Source organism: Jaculus jaculus, chromosome 7, assembly GCF_020740685.1.
Source record: "Jaculus jaculus isolate mJacJac1 chromosome 7, mJacJac1.mat.Y.cur, whole genome shotgun sequence".
NCBI classification, from domain to species: domain Eukaryota; kingdom Metazoa; phylum Chordata; class Mammalia; order Rodentia; family Dipodidae; genus Jaculus; species Jaculus jaculus.
This window is the reverse complement of record NC_059108.1, coordinates 89,880,341-89,898,979: the sequence shown is the minus strand read 5'-3', so window position 1 is coordinate 89,898,979 and position 18,639 is coordinate 89,880,341. Positions and strand designations below refer to the sequence as shown.

The following is an 18,639-nucleotide window of genomic DNA, read 5'->3' as shown; positions in this document are numbered from 1 at the left end:
AACAAATCAGCTTTTCCTACCATGTTAGCACAAAGCTTAAATGTGTCAGCTAAGAAGTAGATAAACCCTGACCAGACACCATGACTGTCAGTACTCTTATGCTAGATTTTTCAGCTTCCTATACTATATGAAATAATGTTTATAAGTTACTCAGCTTATATTATTTTGTAATAGGATCCCATGTAGACTGAGATAGGTTTTTGATTACTGGATAAATCTCCTTACATGTTATCAGTCTGTTAAGATTTCCCATTACTTTCTGATTTATTTTTTTGTTGGTTGTTTGCTTCTAGATATTAACCCATTTCTTTTTTTATAATTTATTGTTTTTATTTTTGTAGTCAATGAATACATTCAAGTTGGCACCATTGTTAGCCTCTGCCCTGTCTTCCCCCCTCTACAAGGACCCTCCATGTTGGGGTATATGGGTCATTCTTTGTGGCATTAGCCTTTAGTTTCTGGTAGCAGGAAATGTCTCTGTGTGTCATGACCCAATGTGTGGCTCTGACATTCTTTCCACTCTCTCTTCCGCAAAATTTCCCTGAGCCATGTTGGGTTCATATGAGGTCTGCCTCTATGTTGAGATCTTGGGTGCCTCTGTGTCTCTGGATATCTGCTTTGGTAGGGGTTGATTGTTCTTTGTGTCTCTGTCCTTCACCATTGTGCTGGTTCCTGGTTCACCAAGAAATCAGCATTCTTGCATGTTTCTCCAATTATTCTCTGTTTCATCTGGGGCCTTTTTGAGATATGATGGGGTGGTTCTCTCCTTAGAATCTGCATCTATCTGAAAAAGAGAAGCAAATTCTCCTACTGAGAGTAAAGTAAGCACCAAGTAGATGTTTTAACCATTGTTTTTTAGAGATAGTTTAGTGGAGACTGGGTTCATTTTTAGATATGGTTCTGACTTGTTTCCCAGCTCCAGATACAGGTTCTATTCCACTGAACACATCAGTTAGCCAAATTGAGAGCAGTTGGTTTCCCACCATGGCTATGCGCCACTATTGCACTTGTGTGAGCATCACATCAGATTGTTTGCTGCTAAGTAAGTTAGATCATGCATTTTTTTTGGCAGATGTTGGTCTTTATCCTTCAGTTGCTCATGTAGCACCTTCTGGTACTAGATGCGCTGTCTGAGGACTGACTCCCTTCCAGCTTCCAGCCATGTTGCTCTATGCTACATACCAACAATGTGTGGTGTCTTTAGCAGTAGGGTCTTACAACTAACCTATGGTGGGTCCTCAAGAGCTCTAACATAAATCTGCCTTCTTTTAGGAAACCTCATAGGTCTCGTGATCAAAAGCTCATTGTGTATGATTACCACCTGCTGGTACCAGGAGTTACAGGTCAGTGGCCAAGAAGAGAAGGAAGAAACAAATAAATAATATAAAAGAGATAGAGAAATGAGAGAGAAGAGAGAGAGAGAGAAGCAGAAAAAAGAGGAGATAATGAACAGTTTTTGTTGTACCCTCTCCATGGCATTGTGATTCTGGTGTTCACTCTAAGGGGCTGGTGGAGGTTCATCCATTTGGTCTGTCTTTTAGGATGTAGAGTTTTATGGTACAATTGCCTTTTGGGTCCAGTTTTGAATGCCCCCCTCCCTTCCTTATGCTCCCCTTCCTTCCTACCCTCCCTCTTGTCCAGTCCTCGAGATGCTTGACAGGTATGTCAGTGACTTGGGTAGATTCACATTAGGAGCTGTAGATGAGTGAAACCAAGCACCAATTATTTTTCTGTGATTGAGTGAGTTCACTGAGAACAAGCTGTTCCAAGCTCAACCATTTTTCTTCAAATTTCATTGTTATTTTTCCTTACTGCTATGTAGAATTCTGTCATGTAGATATAACACATCTTAGTTATTCATTCCTCTAGTGATGGACATCTGGGTTGATTCCAGCTCTTAGCTATTACAAAATGAGCAGGTATAAACATGTCTGAGCAAATCTCTCTGAACTGAGGCATGGAGCTTTCAGGAAATATGCCCAGTAAGGGAATAACTGGGTCTGTTGGTAACTCTAGTCAGTCTTTTTAGGACCCTCCATCTTGCTTTCCAAAGTGGTTGTACCATCTTACATTCCCACCAACAGTGGACTAGGGTTCCTATTTCTCCACATCCTTGCCAACATTTATTTTTATTGGATTTTTTTGAAGCTTGCTATCTTTACTGGGATAAGGTGGAATCTCATAGTTGTTTTAATTTGCATTTCCCTGATGATTTGGGATGATGAACATTTTCTTAAGTGTGTGCTAGCCATTTATATTTTTTCCTCTGTGAACTACATATTCAGTTCTTTGCAAAATTTTGTCAATGGGTTGTTTGATGTTTTATTATTTAGGTTTTTGAGTTTCTTATAGATTCTAGAAATTAGGCCTCTGTCAGTTGGATATTCAGAAATATTTTCTCCCATTCTATGGGTAATCAACTGGCTCTGCTTATTGTATGTTTGTCTGTTAAGAAACTTTTCAGCTTCATAAAATCCCATTGGTTGAGTGATTGTTTAAGACCCTGTGCTACTGGGAATTTGTTCAGGAAGTCTTTCCCCTTTACTAGATCATGGAATGTTCCTTCTAACTTTTCTTCCAGTAGTAGCTGAGTTTCCAGTGTTATGTTGAGGTCTTTAATCCATTTGGACTTGACTGTTGTGCACAGCAAGATGTGTGGATCAAGTTTCAATTGCTTGCATATAGTTATCCAGTTTGTCCAGGGCCATTTGTTGAAGATGCTGTCTTTTTTCCAGCCTATCTTGTTAGGAACTTTGTCAAATGTAAAGTAGCTATAGTTAGTTGACCCAAAGTCTGGCTCCTCAATTCTGTTCAATTGGTCTATACTCCTATTTGTTTGTCTGTTTGTTTGTTTGTTTTGCCAGTACCATGCTGTTTTTATTACTATGGCTTTGAAATGTAGCTTCAGATCAGATATGGTGATGCCTCCAGAGGTGTTTCTTTTGCTGAGGATATGCTTGGACATCCAAGGCTTTTTGCTTTTCCATATGAATTTTGAGATTAATTTTTCTATCTGGGAAGAATGATGTTGGGATTTTTGATGGAAATTGCATTAAATCTGTAGATTGCCTTTGGAAGGACTGCCATTTTTACAATGCTAATTCTGACTATCTAGGAGCATGGGAGTTCTTTCCATTTTCTTAAATCCTCCTCAATTTCTTTTTTTGAGTGATTTTATGTTTTCATTGTATAGATCTTTCCCTTCCTTGGTTAATGTTATTCCAAGGTATATTATTTTTTTGTTGCTATTAAAAATGGGATAATGTCACTTATTTCTTTCTCTGTACTTTTGTCATTTGCATATAGACAGGCTACTGATTTTTGTGCATTGATTTTGTATCCTGCTACTTTGCTGAAGGAGTTTATCACCTTTAATAGTTTTGAAATGAAGGTTCTTGGGTCTCTTACATTTAGAAACATATCATCTGTGAATAGTGCTACATTGACTTCTTCCTTTCCAAATTGTATCCCCTTTGTTTCTTTCTCCTGTCTTATTGCTTGAGCTAGGACTTCCAGTACTCTACTAAAGAGCAGAGGTGAGAGTGGACACCCCTGTCTTGTTCCCTATCTCAATGGGAATTCCTTTAGTCTTTCTCCATTAAGTAGTATTTGGGCTTTAGGAGCTTTGTATACAGCTTTTATTGTGTTACGATATAAACCAACTATGCCAATTCTCTCCAATATTTTGATCATGAAGTGATGTTGTATTTTGTCAAAAGCCTTTTCTGCATCTATAAAAATGACCATGTGGTTTTTCTGTTTAGCCTTTTTTTATGTGGTGTATTACATTGACAGATTTACATATGTTGGACCACCCCTGCATTCCTGGGATGAAGCCCACTTGATCAAGCTGGATAATAGATTTGATGTGTTGTTGGATTTGCTTTGCGAGGATTTTGTTCAGGATCTTTGCTTCTAAGTTCATCAGGGAAATAGGCCTGTAGTTTTCTTTTCTTTTCTTTCTTTCTTTCTTTCTTTCTTTTTTTTTTTTTGTGGCATCTCTGCCTGATTTTGATATTAGGGTGATAGCTTTATAGAAGGAGTTGGGAGCTTTCCTTCATCTCCAATTGTGTGGCAGAGTTTGAGAAAGACTTGTTTCAGTTCTTCCATGAAGGTTTGATAGAATTTAGCTGAGAAGCCATCTGAGAACACATCTTCTTTGGGGGAGGTATTTTACCACCATTTCAATTTAAATGGGTGTTATAGGTTTGTTTAGGAGACTAATCTGCTCTGAGTTTAGCTTTGGTAGATGTTATATGTCTAGGAATTTATCCATTTCCTCTATATTTTCCAATTTTGTAGAGGTTTTTGAAGTAAGACCTGATGATTCTCCAAGTTACATCTGTTGCAATCTCTCCTTTTTCATATCTAATTTTGTTAATTTGAAGTGCCTATTTTTTTCACTTGATCAATTTGGTCAGGGGTTTATCAATCTTGTTTATTTTTCAAATAGCCAGCTTTTTGTTTGATCAATTTTCTTAATTATTTTCTTAGTTTACAATTCATTAATTTCTGCTCTGATCTTAACTTTATCTTTCCATCTGGAGCTTTTTGAGTTGGATTGTTCTTGCTTTTCCAGTGCCTTTATGTGGATGGTTAGGTTATTGATTTGGGATTTCTCTGTCTTTGTTATGAAGGCATTTAGTGCTATGAGTTTTCTCCTGAGGACTGCTTTCATTGTATCCCATAAGATTTGGTATAATGTATTCTCATTGTGATTCATTTCTCGAAATTTCTCTATTTCATTATTTATTTTGTCCACTACCCACTTATTGTTTAAAAGTGTGTTGTTCAGTTTCCAGGAACCAATGGATTTTTGGTGGGTATTTTGTTGTTAATTTGTAGCAATATAGCATTGTGATCTGACATCATGCATGGGATTATGTCAATCTTCCTAAGTATATGGAGGCAGGCTTTGTGCCCCAGTATATGATCTATTTTAGAGAAGGTTCCATGGGCTGCTGAGAAGAATGTGTAGTCCATGGATTTGGGGTGGAATGTTCTATAGATGTTCATTAGGTCTAAATGTTCTATTGTTTTTTTCCCTCATGTTCTGTTCACAGAAATTTTTGAACTTAATGAAACTTTTTCACTCTCAAACTGTTTCCTCTGTTTTGTCTTCCCGATCTGAGTTTCTATCCTCCACATGGTTCACTGTATTCTTGACAGCCTCTAAGGAGTTCTGGGCTTGTTTAATTAGGTTTGCATTTTCTACTACTTTTCTATGTATGGTTTCCATCCCTTTGTCAAGTTCTCATTTCACATCATTTACTTGATGGTTCTTGAAATTCTTCCTTACATTTCTTTATATCTTCATTTAGCATAGCCAGCTGTTTTTATAGGTCCTCTTTTTCTTTGCTTTTCTTTATATCCTTTAACTGTGTTTGACCCCTTCTGTTTTCTTATTATCAGCCCTTTGCTGTTTGTGTGAAAGTTCTACCAATAGCTTGGTCAGGGTTGAATTATTCATAACTACATTTTAGGCTTCTGATCCTATTGTCTCTTCTATGTTTTGATTACAGACTTCCATGGTAGGACTGGGAGATCTTATTGGATTTACATTCATTTGATTTTTTTCTGCTATTTCTTTTGTGTTGTGATCTGCCCATCACATTGTGCAAGCAGGGAGAATGGGACTGTGGTAAAGAATGGAGGAGGAGGTGGTGCAAGTTGCAGGGTGGTGGAGATAGGTGCAAGGGTGGGGGTGGAGCTCAGGGGTGGGTTGGACAGAGAGTCAAGGATCAAGACTGGCTTGGGGGTGGTGTGGGGTGGAGCAGAGTTGGCCTGAATTCACAGGGGGTGGGGGCTGGGCCCAAGCAGAGCTGAGCAGAGCAGGTCTGAAATCTTGCACTGGAGAAGTTGCACACTCAAAAAGACATGCCCTCGGGGGAGGGGTAGAACAGAGGGGGTCAGAAATCACATGGGGATGGGAACAAGTGGGTTGATCTGAAGTCTCGGGTCAGGGGCAGGCCAAGCACAGTGGGCAAAAATTGAGGGGTGGGTGGGGTGATTCCCAAGTTGGGGTAGGCAGGGACCAGGTGGAGATGGACAGGAGTGTAGGGGTGAGGAGGATCTGAAGACACTACACACACAGGGTGTGGCAGGGAATCTGTGACCTCAAGGGGTAGGGTGAGAGAGGGTGTGGATCCCCGCAATAGGCTGTGCCTGGGGGTGCAGATGGAACTACTGGCCTGAGTCTCCTTGCCTGCAATTACTGTGAGAGTAACCTGAGGCTGGGACTCTGGTTAGGAGGGCTGCTTGGGGTGGTTGGGGGACAGGTGGGTTACCTGAGACCCTGGGAATCAGCCAATTCCTTATTGCCCCTTTGCACCCTCTCACTGGTGATCTATTAGAGATGGCTCTCCCCTGAAAGTTCTAGTGACACCTTGATTTCTTGCATCTCCTTCCTGGGAGTTGTGGCACAGTTAGGTGGACACCATCTTGACCGAAGTCATATTAAACCATTTCTTATCTAACTACATGAACTTGTTTCTAGTCTCTTATGAATATTTACTGTCTGGTATCTGCTGTAATGCTGCTTTAATTTCCAGCTTCATTTGTTTGAGTCTTCCCTCTTGTTTTTATTAGTCTAGTTGAAGACTTTTTGATGTTTCCTTTTTATCCAAAGTTTTTATTGGTCTTTGTCTGTCTGTCTGTCTGTCTCTCTGTCTCTCTCTCTCTCTCTCTCTCTCTCTCTCTCTCTCTCTCTGTGTGTGTGTGTGTGTGTGTGTGTGTGTGTGTAACTCTTGTCTCTGCAGTCAAACACCATGTGCATGCACCACCTCTTGGATTTGGATTTACATGAGTGCTGGAGAATTTAGCCTGGGCCAGTAAGTAGCCCGTGAAAGTGACTTTAACCACTGAGTCATCTCAAGCCCATAAGGACTTTTCTGTTATGTTCATCCCTCCTCATCTTTCTTTCTTTCTTTCCTGTTTTTTTTTTTTTTTTTTTTTTTTTTTTTTTTTTTGCCCTGGCCAGCAGGGAATCAAACAAAGAAGTGAGGTGAAAATCAACCTGAATGAAAGTAGGCAAACAGACACAAGAAGGAGACCATGCTAGACATTTGTCACGGCCTCGAGAGTTTATTCTTACATTTAGGTTTATATAAGGTTGTAGGGGGAAGGGGACGTGGTCAGGGCAAGGAGTTGTAGGGGGAAGGGGATGTGGCCAGGGCAAGGACTTGTCAGGAAAGCTAGAGGGGATATAATTAGGTGTTCATTTAATTTTGCCCAACTGACTTAACATCCTGACTGCACCAGGTTTCACATCCTGACCATAAACTGGCTTTTTGCAAAAGATAAGATTCTGTAAGTAGTCTGCTGACCGGTTCCAGAAGTACCTAATAGAAAGCTGGATGGAACAGCTTCTGAGTAATGAGTCAGCTTATGAGCAGGCCCAGGCAAAATGGAGAGGCTTTTGCTCTATGGCTCCTGACATCTCCTCCTTTCTTTTATACAAAAGAGGGGGAGGCCCGCTATTCAGTGGTGGGCTGCAATGCCTTTGTTTCTTCATCAGCTACCAGCAGGATGGGAGAGTATTCAGCCAAGTGTACGATCCCCTGGTAATTGAATATTAGGTGAGGAAGCAGAAACTTAACTTGCTATATGGCAGTCTTTGTTTCTGGTAGTTGAATATTAGGTGAGGAAGTAGACACTTGACTTGCTATATGGCGGTTTCTGTTAACATGGCCAAGGTTTGATTCATAGCTCCCAACATCTCTTCGGGGGAGGCCTGCTTTGCAGTGGTGGGCATTAACCAACTGGGGGAGTAGGGACCCGACTCCTCCTGTGGGATGTCTCTTTCCCACAATCTTTGGCCCATGGTACCTTTTGGGGAGGGGAGGCAGGGCCTATGTGGCCGGAGAGTGAGGCATGGCCTTAGTGATAATAGTTATGGTACCAACCTCCAGGCAAGCCAGGTATACCTCTCAGGGAATCCAGAAGTGGTCAGATAAGGACCTTGCACCCACGTTAGTGCCCATATCATACTCACTTCATTGTGAGCTGACATGTATAGGTCTGGATCCTCATGCAGCTCCCATAGGAGGGGTAGCTATTTGGCCAAGGCAGGTAGACCTCAGTGATAGCAGAGGTGTACAGGACAGCAGTATAGTAAATAAGTACAGAATGTAAGATCAAGGGAGAGTGACAGCTGCAGGTGGCAGGTCTTCAGTGGCAATGCCTCGATCCGCCAGCTCCAGTCTGTGATAATGGACCTGTAAAGACTGCACCTTAATGGCTTTAATCTGTTGACATATAAAAGATATGATTTTAATTATAATAATGGGTCTGATGGTGAGTGAGAGGATTAAGATAAGTAGAGGTCCTTCCAGCTTTGTCCTGTTAGGGAAAAAGGGGAGATTCTCTCAGGGAAGTGTTTCTTCCCTGGATATGTGAGATGTCACTGGAGGATCATCAGCTTGTTTTACAAGTCTCTCTGGTAGCCATCTTGCAGCATTTTCTTTAGTGTCAAACAAGCATACTGATCTTTGGCCCCAAATGAGTACTGGGTCTGGGCCATTCCATTTTAAAATTAAAGGATCTTTCCACATGGCTTTGGCAAAGGTATTTTTTGTATTTGTGTGCCAAAAGTGATCAGCAACTGAATTTCTTTGAGTGTCAAGGGTTAAAAAGTTTAGGACAAATAGTGCATGATGAAGAATATTTCTTGGAGAGCCTTTTATGGGATATAAATCTCCTGTTTTTAACTTTTAGAGGGTAAATGGACCCAGAAGAGGGGCTCCTCCTGCCAGAACACCCCAGTGGGTGTAAAGTCAGTGGCACAAATGACCAGGAGAAGAGGGTTTTTATAAGAGATAAAAGTGACTCTTTGGCTCAGAATCGTAGCCTCCACTATCTTTCTCTAAGGTCCTGGAGCAATACAAAGATAGGAGTATTCCAAGGAGAGATGGTAGGTCCAATATGGCCTGCAGCAAGTTGTTCCTGCACTAACATCGTGGCTTGTAGCTAATTTCAGAAGTTCAGGGCCATTTATACATTTAAGGTATTTTTTTTTTGTAATCTTTGGTTACAGATTTCTCTCTGAGTGTTTAAGACCATGCAGATAGCCAAAAGTTAATTAGGGATTAATTTTAGAGGTCATTAATGGCTCTCCAAAGAGACTTTAGGGACACAGGAGTAGCCCCATAGTTTACTGATATCTTGCCTGTTAGGATGAGTCAGGGCCATGCTGGCCAAGTAATTTTCCCTTCTTTGGGAAGTCAGGAGGGCCAATTGTTCTTCAATTGTGACTCTCCTGTTTTAGACTGTACACCAATTTTATTTGGGTCTTCATATCCTGCCTGCTCAGGAAGACAGGTGACTTACCAGGGGGCCAGTGTAGAAGTGTCCCATCATCTCCAGTGGCCTCATGACATGGGAGTACAGGCCAAAATATTGACACTTTTTACTTTAATGATTCCAGTTGGCTTTGGCTTATACATAGGTGATTAACACAATCAGAAAGGAAGTTACATCAGCCTGGATGTGTGTACATATAGAGCACATTTGATTACTGAAATAGACTTAGTTAAAGAATGGCACAAGGGCTTCTAAAATCATTTTGTCCTATCTTTAAAATTTTTTGTTGTACTGTGGCAGCATAAGCCATATATCTGAGGCATAGGAAGTACACATCTCACATTTTAAATATCTAACATTTATAAATATAGGCAGAACCTGTTACCAGTCTTGAAAACAGTACCAGTTGATTTACAAACTTAACTAATTTAACCTAGAAATTATCAGAAAAGAACAAGTAAGACAGTATAAAGTCTTAACACCTGTGTGAAAACATCTTTGATTAGTTCAGATACCTGTGTGGGTACAAATTACTCAGAAAACATTGGAAACAGAACCATGGAGCTTGAATTATACATATATATATATATATATGTTATATGGGAACCATTGTTTGAGCATGAGGCTGTACCCTAAAGTAGGGAATATGTCTTAAGAGTTAATTTTGTTATAAGCACTGAACTTAAGATGCAAAAATTGAGACAGTTACTTTACGTACAATAGAGTAGAATTTGGTTTTTCCTGAACCAAAATAGCTAGCTAAAAATTAATATAACTCTTGATAAATTTTTTTGAAAGAAAAAACATTATTTGACAACCAATGATTTTGGCTTAAACTTGATAGCTATTGATTTTATGTACCACAGAAATTTTTATTAACATAAAACAATTTTATGTTTTACCCATGACTTATATTTGATAAAGTTTAAGTAAGCTATCCCAACAAATCCAAGGAAGATGAAAGTTATTATTACTGAAATTAAATCATTTAAACCTAAGTGATTAAACCTAGTTGTGACCATTTAATAAAATTAGCAAAATAAGACAGAAGCTATCTGTAAAGTCACAATGTCTTTAGGTATGAGTACTTCACCTTTGGAAATTAACCATTTCTATGTGAGCCTTTATCTTTAGAATAGTTAAAACCTTGATGAAAAGAGGAGCCTAATTTACTTTACTGAGAGAGTCTTAAAGCCAGTTTTATAACTCTTAAGTCATAACAAATTAGCATCAGTGACCTGTTAATGAGTGAGGCCTTATCATAAGACTCAGTTTATCTATTTAACATTTTGTCCAGTGAGAGACTTTATCTAACAGGTGTGACTTTAGGTGTTCATAAGAGATGAACTAAAGAGAACCACAGTTATATGCTGTATTCCTTTTTCCTTGTCAAGAGACAATTGGCCATTTTTGTCTCTAGTCAGAGTCTGGGGGACACATGGCTTAAACTTGCATGGGGCTTGAGATAAAGGGGGTTCCACCTGTTTTTTTTTTAAGAGTCCGGCTTTCCATGAATTTAAGTAGCATATGTTGGAAAGCAAGAGCAAAATGAAATTACAGAGCAGAGAGATAAGCATCCTAACATTTCTTTTCTATTCTGAAGTTGTTTGTTTTTACATAGCAAATTTACCCATTTGCAAAACACAAGGTGATAGACTCTTGTCTATGTTTAACCTGGTTAAACTTCCAATTACATCTGTACTTATGACTTTGTGACCCACCTAACATAGGCATCACCTGTGTCTAATGTAAGGTGAATTTAGATTAAAACTATGACCCTATATAAAACTTTTAGAGTATCCTTAAGAGTCTATAAACAATTGAAGAATCTCTAACTTTAGGCATGGGATTTAGGTTTAGCCTGAAAATTCTTTCCTACATACACATATCTTTATCCACATAGTTTAACATTCTTAGTACCACTCAAAAAGCATTTTTAACGAGCATTCTATGTCCCAACATTGAAAAATTCTTTTCCAGGTCCTTCAATCAATTCATCTCACCCCATCATTAATTATCTTCTCGCCCTCTCTCTCCCTCCCTCTCTCTCTCTCTCTCTTTACTCCCCCGAGGGGGTGCACCATTCCTGGAAGTACTGCAATACCAGGTGGATGTGTGCAGTGGACGGAGTAAGCTCCTATTCCAACTCCAGGCTCCAAAAATCCATTTAATATATTGTCCTCAGATAGCAGACGTATCAGATATTAAACTGATAAGAATAGATACTACTTGTGATTTTAGCCAAAAGGCCAAAAAGCGATTATCTTTCTTATAAGGCTATTAAAAAATTACACCAAATTAATCCTATTACTCACTAACAAGTGAGTAGTCTAACAAAATGTTATGTCATTAATGTCAATAAGACACTAAATTAAGGCAAACATTGTTGTTATCTTGAGGCAGGCTGGCCTAGAAGTCAGGTCAGTTACCTCCTCCTTTTAAGTAATAGGACATTACAAGCTTTTTAAAAAATATCTGACAAATTTTAAGTTACCTCTTTAGAGGAAGTTTTGTTGTTTTTAATGATCCTCTATGTAAGGTGAACTTGACGTAGAACAAATATCTGGCAAATTCACTCCTTAAAAGACATTTAACTTTTCCTTTCTAATTTCTATGCTTAGGTCTTTGATTTCCTTGAAATCGTTCTCTAGAAGAGAAAAGAATATCACCTGCATCTGTCTCATCTCTTTAGTTACAAACAGTCACAAACATGACACGACTAGCAAGCACAATGAGCACACATAAACACATACACACATATACACACACATAAAAAGAACAAATCTCCTGATAAAATTAAAAAGAACTTGAAGCAATCTCAATCCTTATGTTTTTAAAATATCTTTTACTATGGCAATTAGCTCCTTTTTACTCTTTGTTAAATTTTTTTTTCTTTAACCTGTGTTCCTTATGCCTTGAGGGAAGTTTTAAGCCTTTCAACAATTTATGCTTACTTAGGGTTTGTCCCATGATAGAAAAGGAAAGAGGAGAAATCGCAAGACCAGAGGGCAACATTCCCAGTAGGAGAACCAGCATGGGGGGGGAGGGTTCCCGGTGGGCCTACCATGAGCCTGACTGCAATGTTAAGATCTGGCAGCCACTCTTAGAGCATTTACTGGTTGTTGCGTACCCAGTTTTGTTGATAGGAAGAGAGGCTAGATTGGAGGTCTTTGCCAACACCCAAACGGGCTGTTGGGATTCACACAGGGGGCTAGGGGCCTTCAGCCAATGCCAGAGGCCCTGGCCAAGAGGCTTCAGTTGCCCTGTAACTGTGTTGCAATTCCACGCGATGGCACCAACCGAAATTAAAAGGAGGAAAAGAAGTGCAAAAAGGAAGTCCCACAGTTCTTGTGCCTTGAAAATCATGACTCAATAGTCTTTACTTTAATTGCCTAAAATTTGTCGCTTACCTCAAACGGATCAGTTTCGCAGGTGGGCTTTTCTGCATCAATCGCAGTGCAGGTCTGTTTTACAGGTGAATTGCCTGTAGTGACCTCTATGCAGACCTTCACTCACCCCTCCGGTGGGGTGGCGGTCTAATGGCTGGGACGGCCGTCCACTCGAGCAACGTTCAGGTCTTTCTTCATACCTTGGCCTCACGTTCAGGCGCCATTTGCCCCAGCCAGTGGGGAGTCGAACAAAGAAGCGAGGTGAAAACCAACCTGAATGAAAGTAGGCAAACAGACACAAGAAGGAGACCATGCTAGGCATTTGTCACGGCCTCGAGAGTTTATTCTTACATGTAGGTATATAGGGTTGTAGGGGGAAGGGGACGTGGCCAGGGCAAGGACTTGTCAGGAAAGCTAGAGGGGATGTAATTAGGTGTTCATCTAATCTTGCCCAACTGGCTTAACATCCTGACTGCACCAGGTTTCACATCCTGACCATAAACTGGCTTTTTGCAAAAGATGAGATTCTGTAAGTAGTCTGCTGACCGGTTCCAGAAGTACCTAACAGAAAGCTGGATGGACCAGCTTTCTGAGTAATGAGTCAGTTTATGAGCAGGCCCAGGCAAAATGGAGAGTCTTTTGCTCTATGGCTGCCGACAATTTTTTTTTTTTTTTTTTTTTTTTTGAGATACAGTGTCATTCTAGCCCAGGCTGAACTTGAACTCACTCTATAGTCCTCAAACTCATGGCTATCCTTCTGCCTCTACTTCCCCAATTCTGGGATGTTCATGTTTTTAAAAAGACCATTAGGTTAATTAGTACAGACCATTTTTTCCAGATTCAATTTAACTTATATTTGACCTGATATTTCTCATTTACTTTCTTCTTTTTCTTATTAACTATTATTTTTAATCCTTAATACACGTATATATGACATATTGAACATATTCCTCTCCTATTTCCACCCTCTTTTCTCAGCCCTCATTTCTCCCATGGTTCTCTTTGTTCCCCTAGAGTGTACTATTTCTACACACACACACACACACACACACACACAATCTAGGAACTATTGATGAAATAAACCATGAGATTTTTTCCTGTTTTCTTTCTGTGATTGGCTTAGTTCATTTAATATGATGATGTCTAGTTTCCTCCATATTTATGCAAATGACATAACTTTGTTCTTTAGGAATGAAAACACAAGCACACACACACACATATATATATATATTCATATTTTCTCATTTTTTTTGTTATTCAAGGAACATTTTCTAGCGCCTTGAGGAGTAAGATTAGCTATTAACTTAAGTATTTCCTTTACTTATTAGGTGCTTATTATAATAAACATTTCTTTTTAAACAGATCTTGGCACATCATAGAAATCTTAGTATGTTGTATTTATATTTTCAATCATGTTAATTGTGCTCTTTAATTTCCATTCTGATTTCTTCTTTGACCCATTAAGTGTATGGAAACAGGTTTAGTTTCTACATATTTGAAGTATCTAGTTTTTCTCCTAATATTAATTTGTGGTTTTATACCATTATGTGTGGAAGAGAATGTTTGGTATGATTTCTATTCTTTGGGTTTGTAGGCTTGGTTTGTAACACAAAAGAGATCCCAGGATATGTTCCATGTACACTTGAATTTGCATTTTACTGCAGCTGATTGAAATAGTCTGCATATTGTTTAGGTCTATTTGATCTAATGTGAAGTCCAAATCCAGTGTTTACTTACTGAAATTTTCTGTCTGGATAATCTATCCATTGTCAAAAGTAGACCTCTGAAATCCCCTACTGCCATTGTACTACTCTTTTTTTTTCTGTTAATGCTTGCTTTATATCCTCCTATGCTGGGTATATATGTATATATTTATGAATGTTATGTTCTCTTGTGAATTCCCTCCTTTGGCTTTGTTCACCTCCCATGTCATTTTGATTCAGTTATTTTATCTTATGTAATCACAGTTGCCATTCTCTCATTTTATTTCCATTTTCATTGAATATCTTTTTCTATCTGTTATGCTTCAGTTTCTGAGTGAATTGACAGATGAAATGAGTCTCTGGTAGGCATTATATTGTTAAATTTATTTATTCAGCCATTCCATATACCTTTTTGTTGGTTTTGCTATTGTCGTTGTTGTTGTTGTTTTCCAGGTAGGGTCTCACTCTAGCCTAGGCTGACCTGGAATTCACAATGTATTCTAGGGGCCTCGTACTCATGGTGATCCTCCTGCCTCTGCCTCCGAGTGCTGGAACTAAAGGTGTTTGCCACCACGCTGAGCTCCATATACCTTTTGATTGGAACATTTAATCCATTAAATTTAAAGTAATTTTTGGTAGGTAATGACTTACCACTGCTTTTATATTCATTGTTTTCTGGCTATTTTGTAGGTCCTTTGTTTTCTGTTTCTATCTTTGTACACTCTGGTGATTTGGTGACATTATGTAGTAATATATTTTAATATCTTGCTTCACAAAAGGTTTTCCTGTGTCTTCAATCAGCTTGTGCTGATTTACCACTAACATGTAAAATTATTTTAGTTATAGTAATCTACAATAATCTAAGTCCAGCTTAATTTCTATTGCATACAATAGAAATATCATGTCAATAATTTGATTTCATTATTTCATCTTTTTATGTTGAATATCATTAATATATTATAGGAATTGTAGTTATTTTAATACTTATTACTACAAATTTATATAATATTTAATGTTTACTAGTATGGTAAATTCATAGTAGAGTTATACTGCCACTACAGTACTACAGTGTTCTGAATTTTACTATATAATTAACCTTTACTACTAGATTTTATGCTTTGAATGTTTTCATATTACTAATTAAAATTATTTCATTTTATTTGATCACCTCTTCTTTTTCATTTATTCATTTATATATTTGAGAGAGAAAGAGAGAATTCCAGGGCCTCTTGCCACTGTAACTGAACTCCAGACACATGTGCCACTCTGTGCACCTGGCTTTAGGGAATTGAACTGGATCATCAGGCTTTGTAAGCAAGCACCTTTAACCACTGAGACATCTCTCCAACTTCCCTTCTTTGTATTTTAACAAATGCATATCAATCTCTACTGGCATTTTGTTTTTATATTTCTTGTCTTTCATAATCTCTCCTTGAGTGCTCTCATTCATTCCACAACTTTGAGTACCACCTCTTGTAGATTGATACCCTAAATATCCAAGACATACTTTGATTCCAGTGTATATAACTTACTTCTTGACATCTCCATTAACATGTCTTAAAGGCATACTAAATCAAAATTTATCCAAAATCTAATTTATTTTATATACCCCAAACCTAGTTCTTCTCTAATGCTTCTGAAAACTGCATAGAAAACCCCATCTGTAATGGCCTTTCAGATGGGAAGTCACACTAAGGATTTTAGAATCAGGAGAAGATATCAGACTTAGACCTCATAAAGGCTATTCTTGCTTAAAGTTGGAGAGAATATAAACTGCCCAGTGGGAGAGGCCTGTCTTCTTTGTGTAGCACTAGTATATCCTGCTCAAGACACAACAGAGAATTTGCACTTGATTTCCCGTCTGCCTGGAGAATTCTTTGCTTCTCTTTGCAATAACTGATTCTGCTTCCAGTTCTCAACTTTGTCAATCTTTCACCTTTGCTAAATAAATCTTTTTATTGTATCCTGGGTATAATCATAGCATTTTTCATAATTATTGTTGTGATTTAATTTTTGATGTGTGCATATATATTGTATGCATGTGTGTGTGTAGATGCACACATCCCTTGTCCATATGTGCAGAGACCAGAGGAGAACAAGGGTGTCCTCTCCTGTCAGTCTTCTGCATTGTTTTCTTGAGATGGAACCACTCTCTGAACTTATAGCAACTAAGTCCCCTTATCCCCTGTTGAATTGCCTTACTAGCAAGCCCTAGCAATTCTCCTATTTATACCCTTTCACAAGACTGCAGTTATAGCTAAAGAATGAACTTTTTTTTTACATGTGTATGTGAAATCAGACTTAGTCTCAGGCCCTCATGCTTGTACAGAAAACACTCTTACCCACTAAGCCATCTTCCTAGGCCCTTGTGGGATTATTTTGATAAATGTATACCTTCAAAAAAGTATAGTTTACTTTCCCTCAAAACTGACTATGCCTGTCCAGGCTGCAGAGATGGCTGAGTGATTAAGGTATTTGCCTACAAAGCCAAAGGACACCGGTTAGATTCCCAAAGACCCACATGAGCCAGATGCACAAGGTGGCACAAGTGACTGGAGTTTGCAGTAGCTGAAGGCCCTGATGCAGCCATTCCCTCTCTCTCTCTCTCTCTCTCTCTCTCTCTCTCTCTCTCTCTCTTTCTCCCCGTGTTTTTCTCTCTAATAAATAAATAAATAGGAGAAACTATGTCTGCTTTAAGCATATGGTAACATCCACAGAAGTTACTTTATAAATATTTGTCGAATCACTAAATATTTAATAAATTAGTTATATGGAAATATAAAGGGTATAATAAAACTTCTAAACATGCTATGGGGCAATACAAATTTCTATAATGAAATATAATATTTATTCTATATTAATAATGATTGACCAAACATACTTGCAAAGTGCGAGTCAAAGAAAAACTTAGTATGCTTTCAATAGATTAGGTTGTTTCCATGGCATTTCAGAATAAGTGTGGTGCATGATACATGTTTTCAAAAGTTAAATTGAAATAAAGATAATAAAGATATTATCTATTCTTTTAAGCAAATATCAACTTATCTTTAAAATATATCTCCAATTTTAGGGTTTTTTTTCTTTTCTTTTTTTTTTTTTTGTTTTGTTTTGTTTTGTTTTTCGAGGTAGGGTCTCACTCTGGCTCAGGATGACCTGGAATTCACTATGGAGTCTCAGGGTGGCCTCGAACTCATGGTGATCCTCCTACCTCTGCCTCCCGAGTACTAGGATTAAAGATGTGTGCCACCACACCCGGCTCTATCTCCAATTTTAATCACATCTCATTTCCTCTAATGTTAGTATTGTAGTCAAAGCTACTATTTCCTTTTGCTTAGAATTTCAATTAAATTGATCATCCTGTTTTCTCATTTCCATTCCCTCAGAAGTCTAGACCAGATTCATCAGTAAAGTAGGCCTTTTAAATATACATGAGGCTCAAATTCTCCTACATACAGCTATCCAATTGTGCAAGTCATTTACCACTGCAAAACAGATCACTAAAATATTAGTGGTATAAACAACAATTTTATTATGCTAATGAGTTTGTAGATCAAGAAACAGTGAAGGTACAATGAATGAATGTGACTGATCTCTGCTCCTCATGCCCTCAAGCTTGGATAATTTGAATGACTGGAGCAGCTCTATGGGACCATATTTTCTGCTTTGGCTATGCTCCACGATGAGGCTTAGTTGTCCAAGATGTCACCTTCGTTTGACAACTGAGCTGGAATGGATGGAACAGATGCCACGGGATAACTATCTCTCTGTTTCTTCCCCTGCACAGTTCTCTCCATGACTATCTTGAATTTCCTACCACCATAAGCTCCAGATAGAACTTTGTCTTACATGGCAACTTGTATCAGGGCAGAAGCTAGATACTTTTTATATGACCTGTTCTTAGCCAAATTATCACATTACACTCATGACCATAGCAAGTCCAGAGTAAAGGGGAAGAGTTATAGATTCTACCTTGTAGTGGAAAGAATAATGAATACTTTGGTGGCATTTTTAATGCATTATACTTCCTACATGACTCAAAATTCTTACTTACCAAGGCTGCTTAAGGCCCTATATTACTTACTACCTGTTATCTCCAATTTCATTTTCTCTTAATTCCTTTATTTTATTTTTTTGTTACTCAAATGTACTAATAATGCTCTTATATGAGGCCTTTAATTCACTCTTTCCTCTGTTTGGAGTCCTTTAATCCCAAATGGTTGAATAACACAATCTTATTTCATTCAAAG

General features: G+C 38.4%; 1 non-coding gene across 1 annotated transcript; it reads right to left on the bottom strand.

Annotated features, from left to right (window-relative positions):
• Positions 1-11,370: 11,370 nt before the first annotated feature.
• On the bottom strand, positions 11,371-11,561 carry LOC123462386. The gene has a single exon (XR_006638215.1). It is a non-coding gene; the product is annotated as a U2 spliceosomal RNA (small nuclear RNA).
• Positions 11,562-18,639: the final 7,078 nt, after the last annotated feature.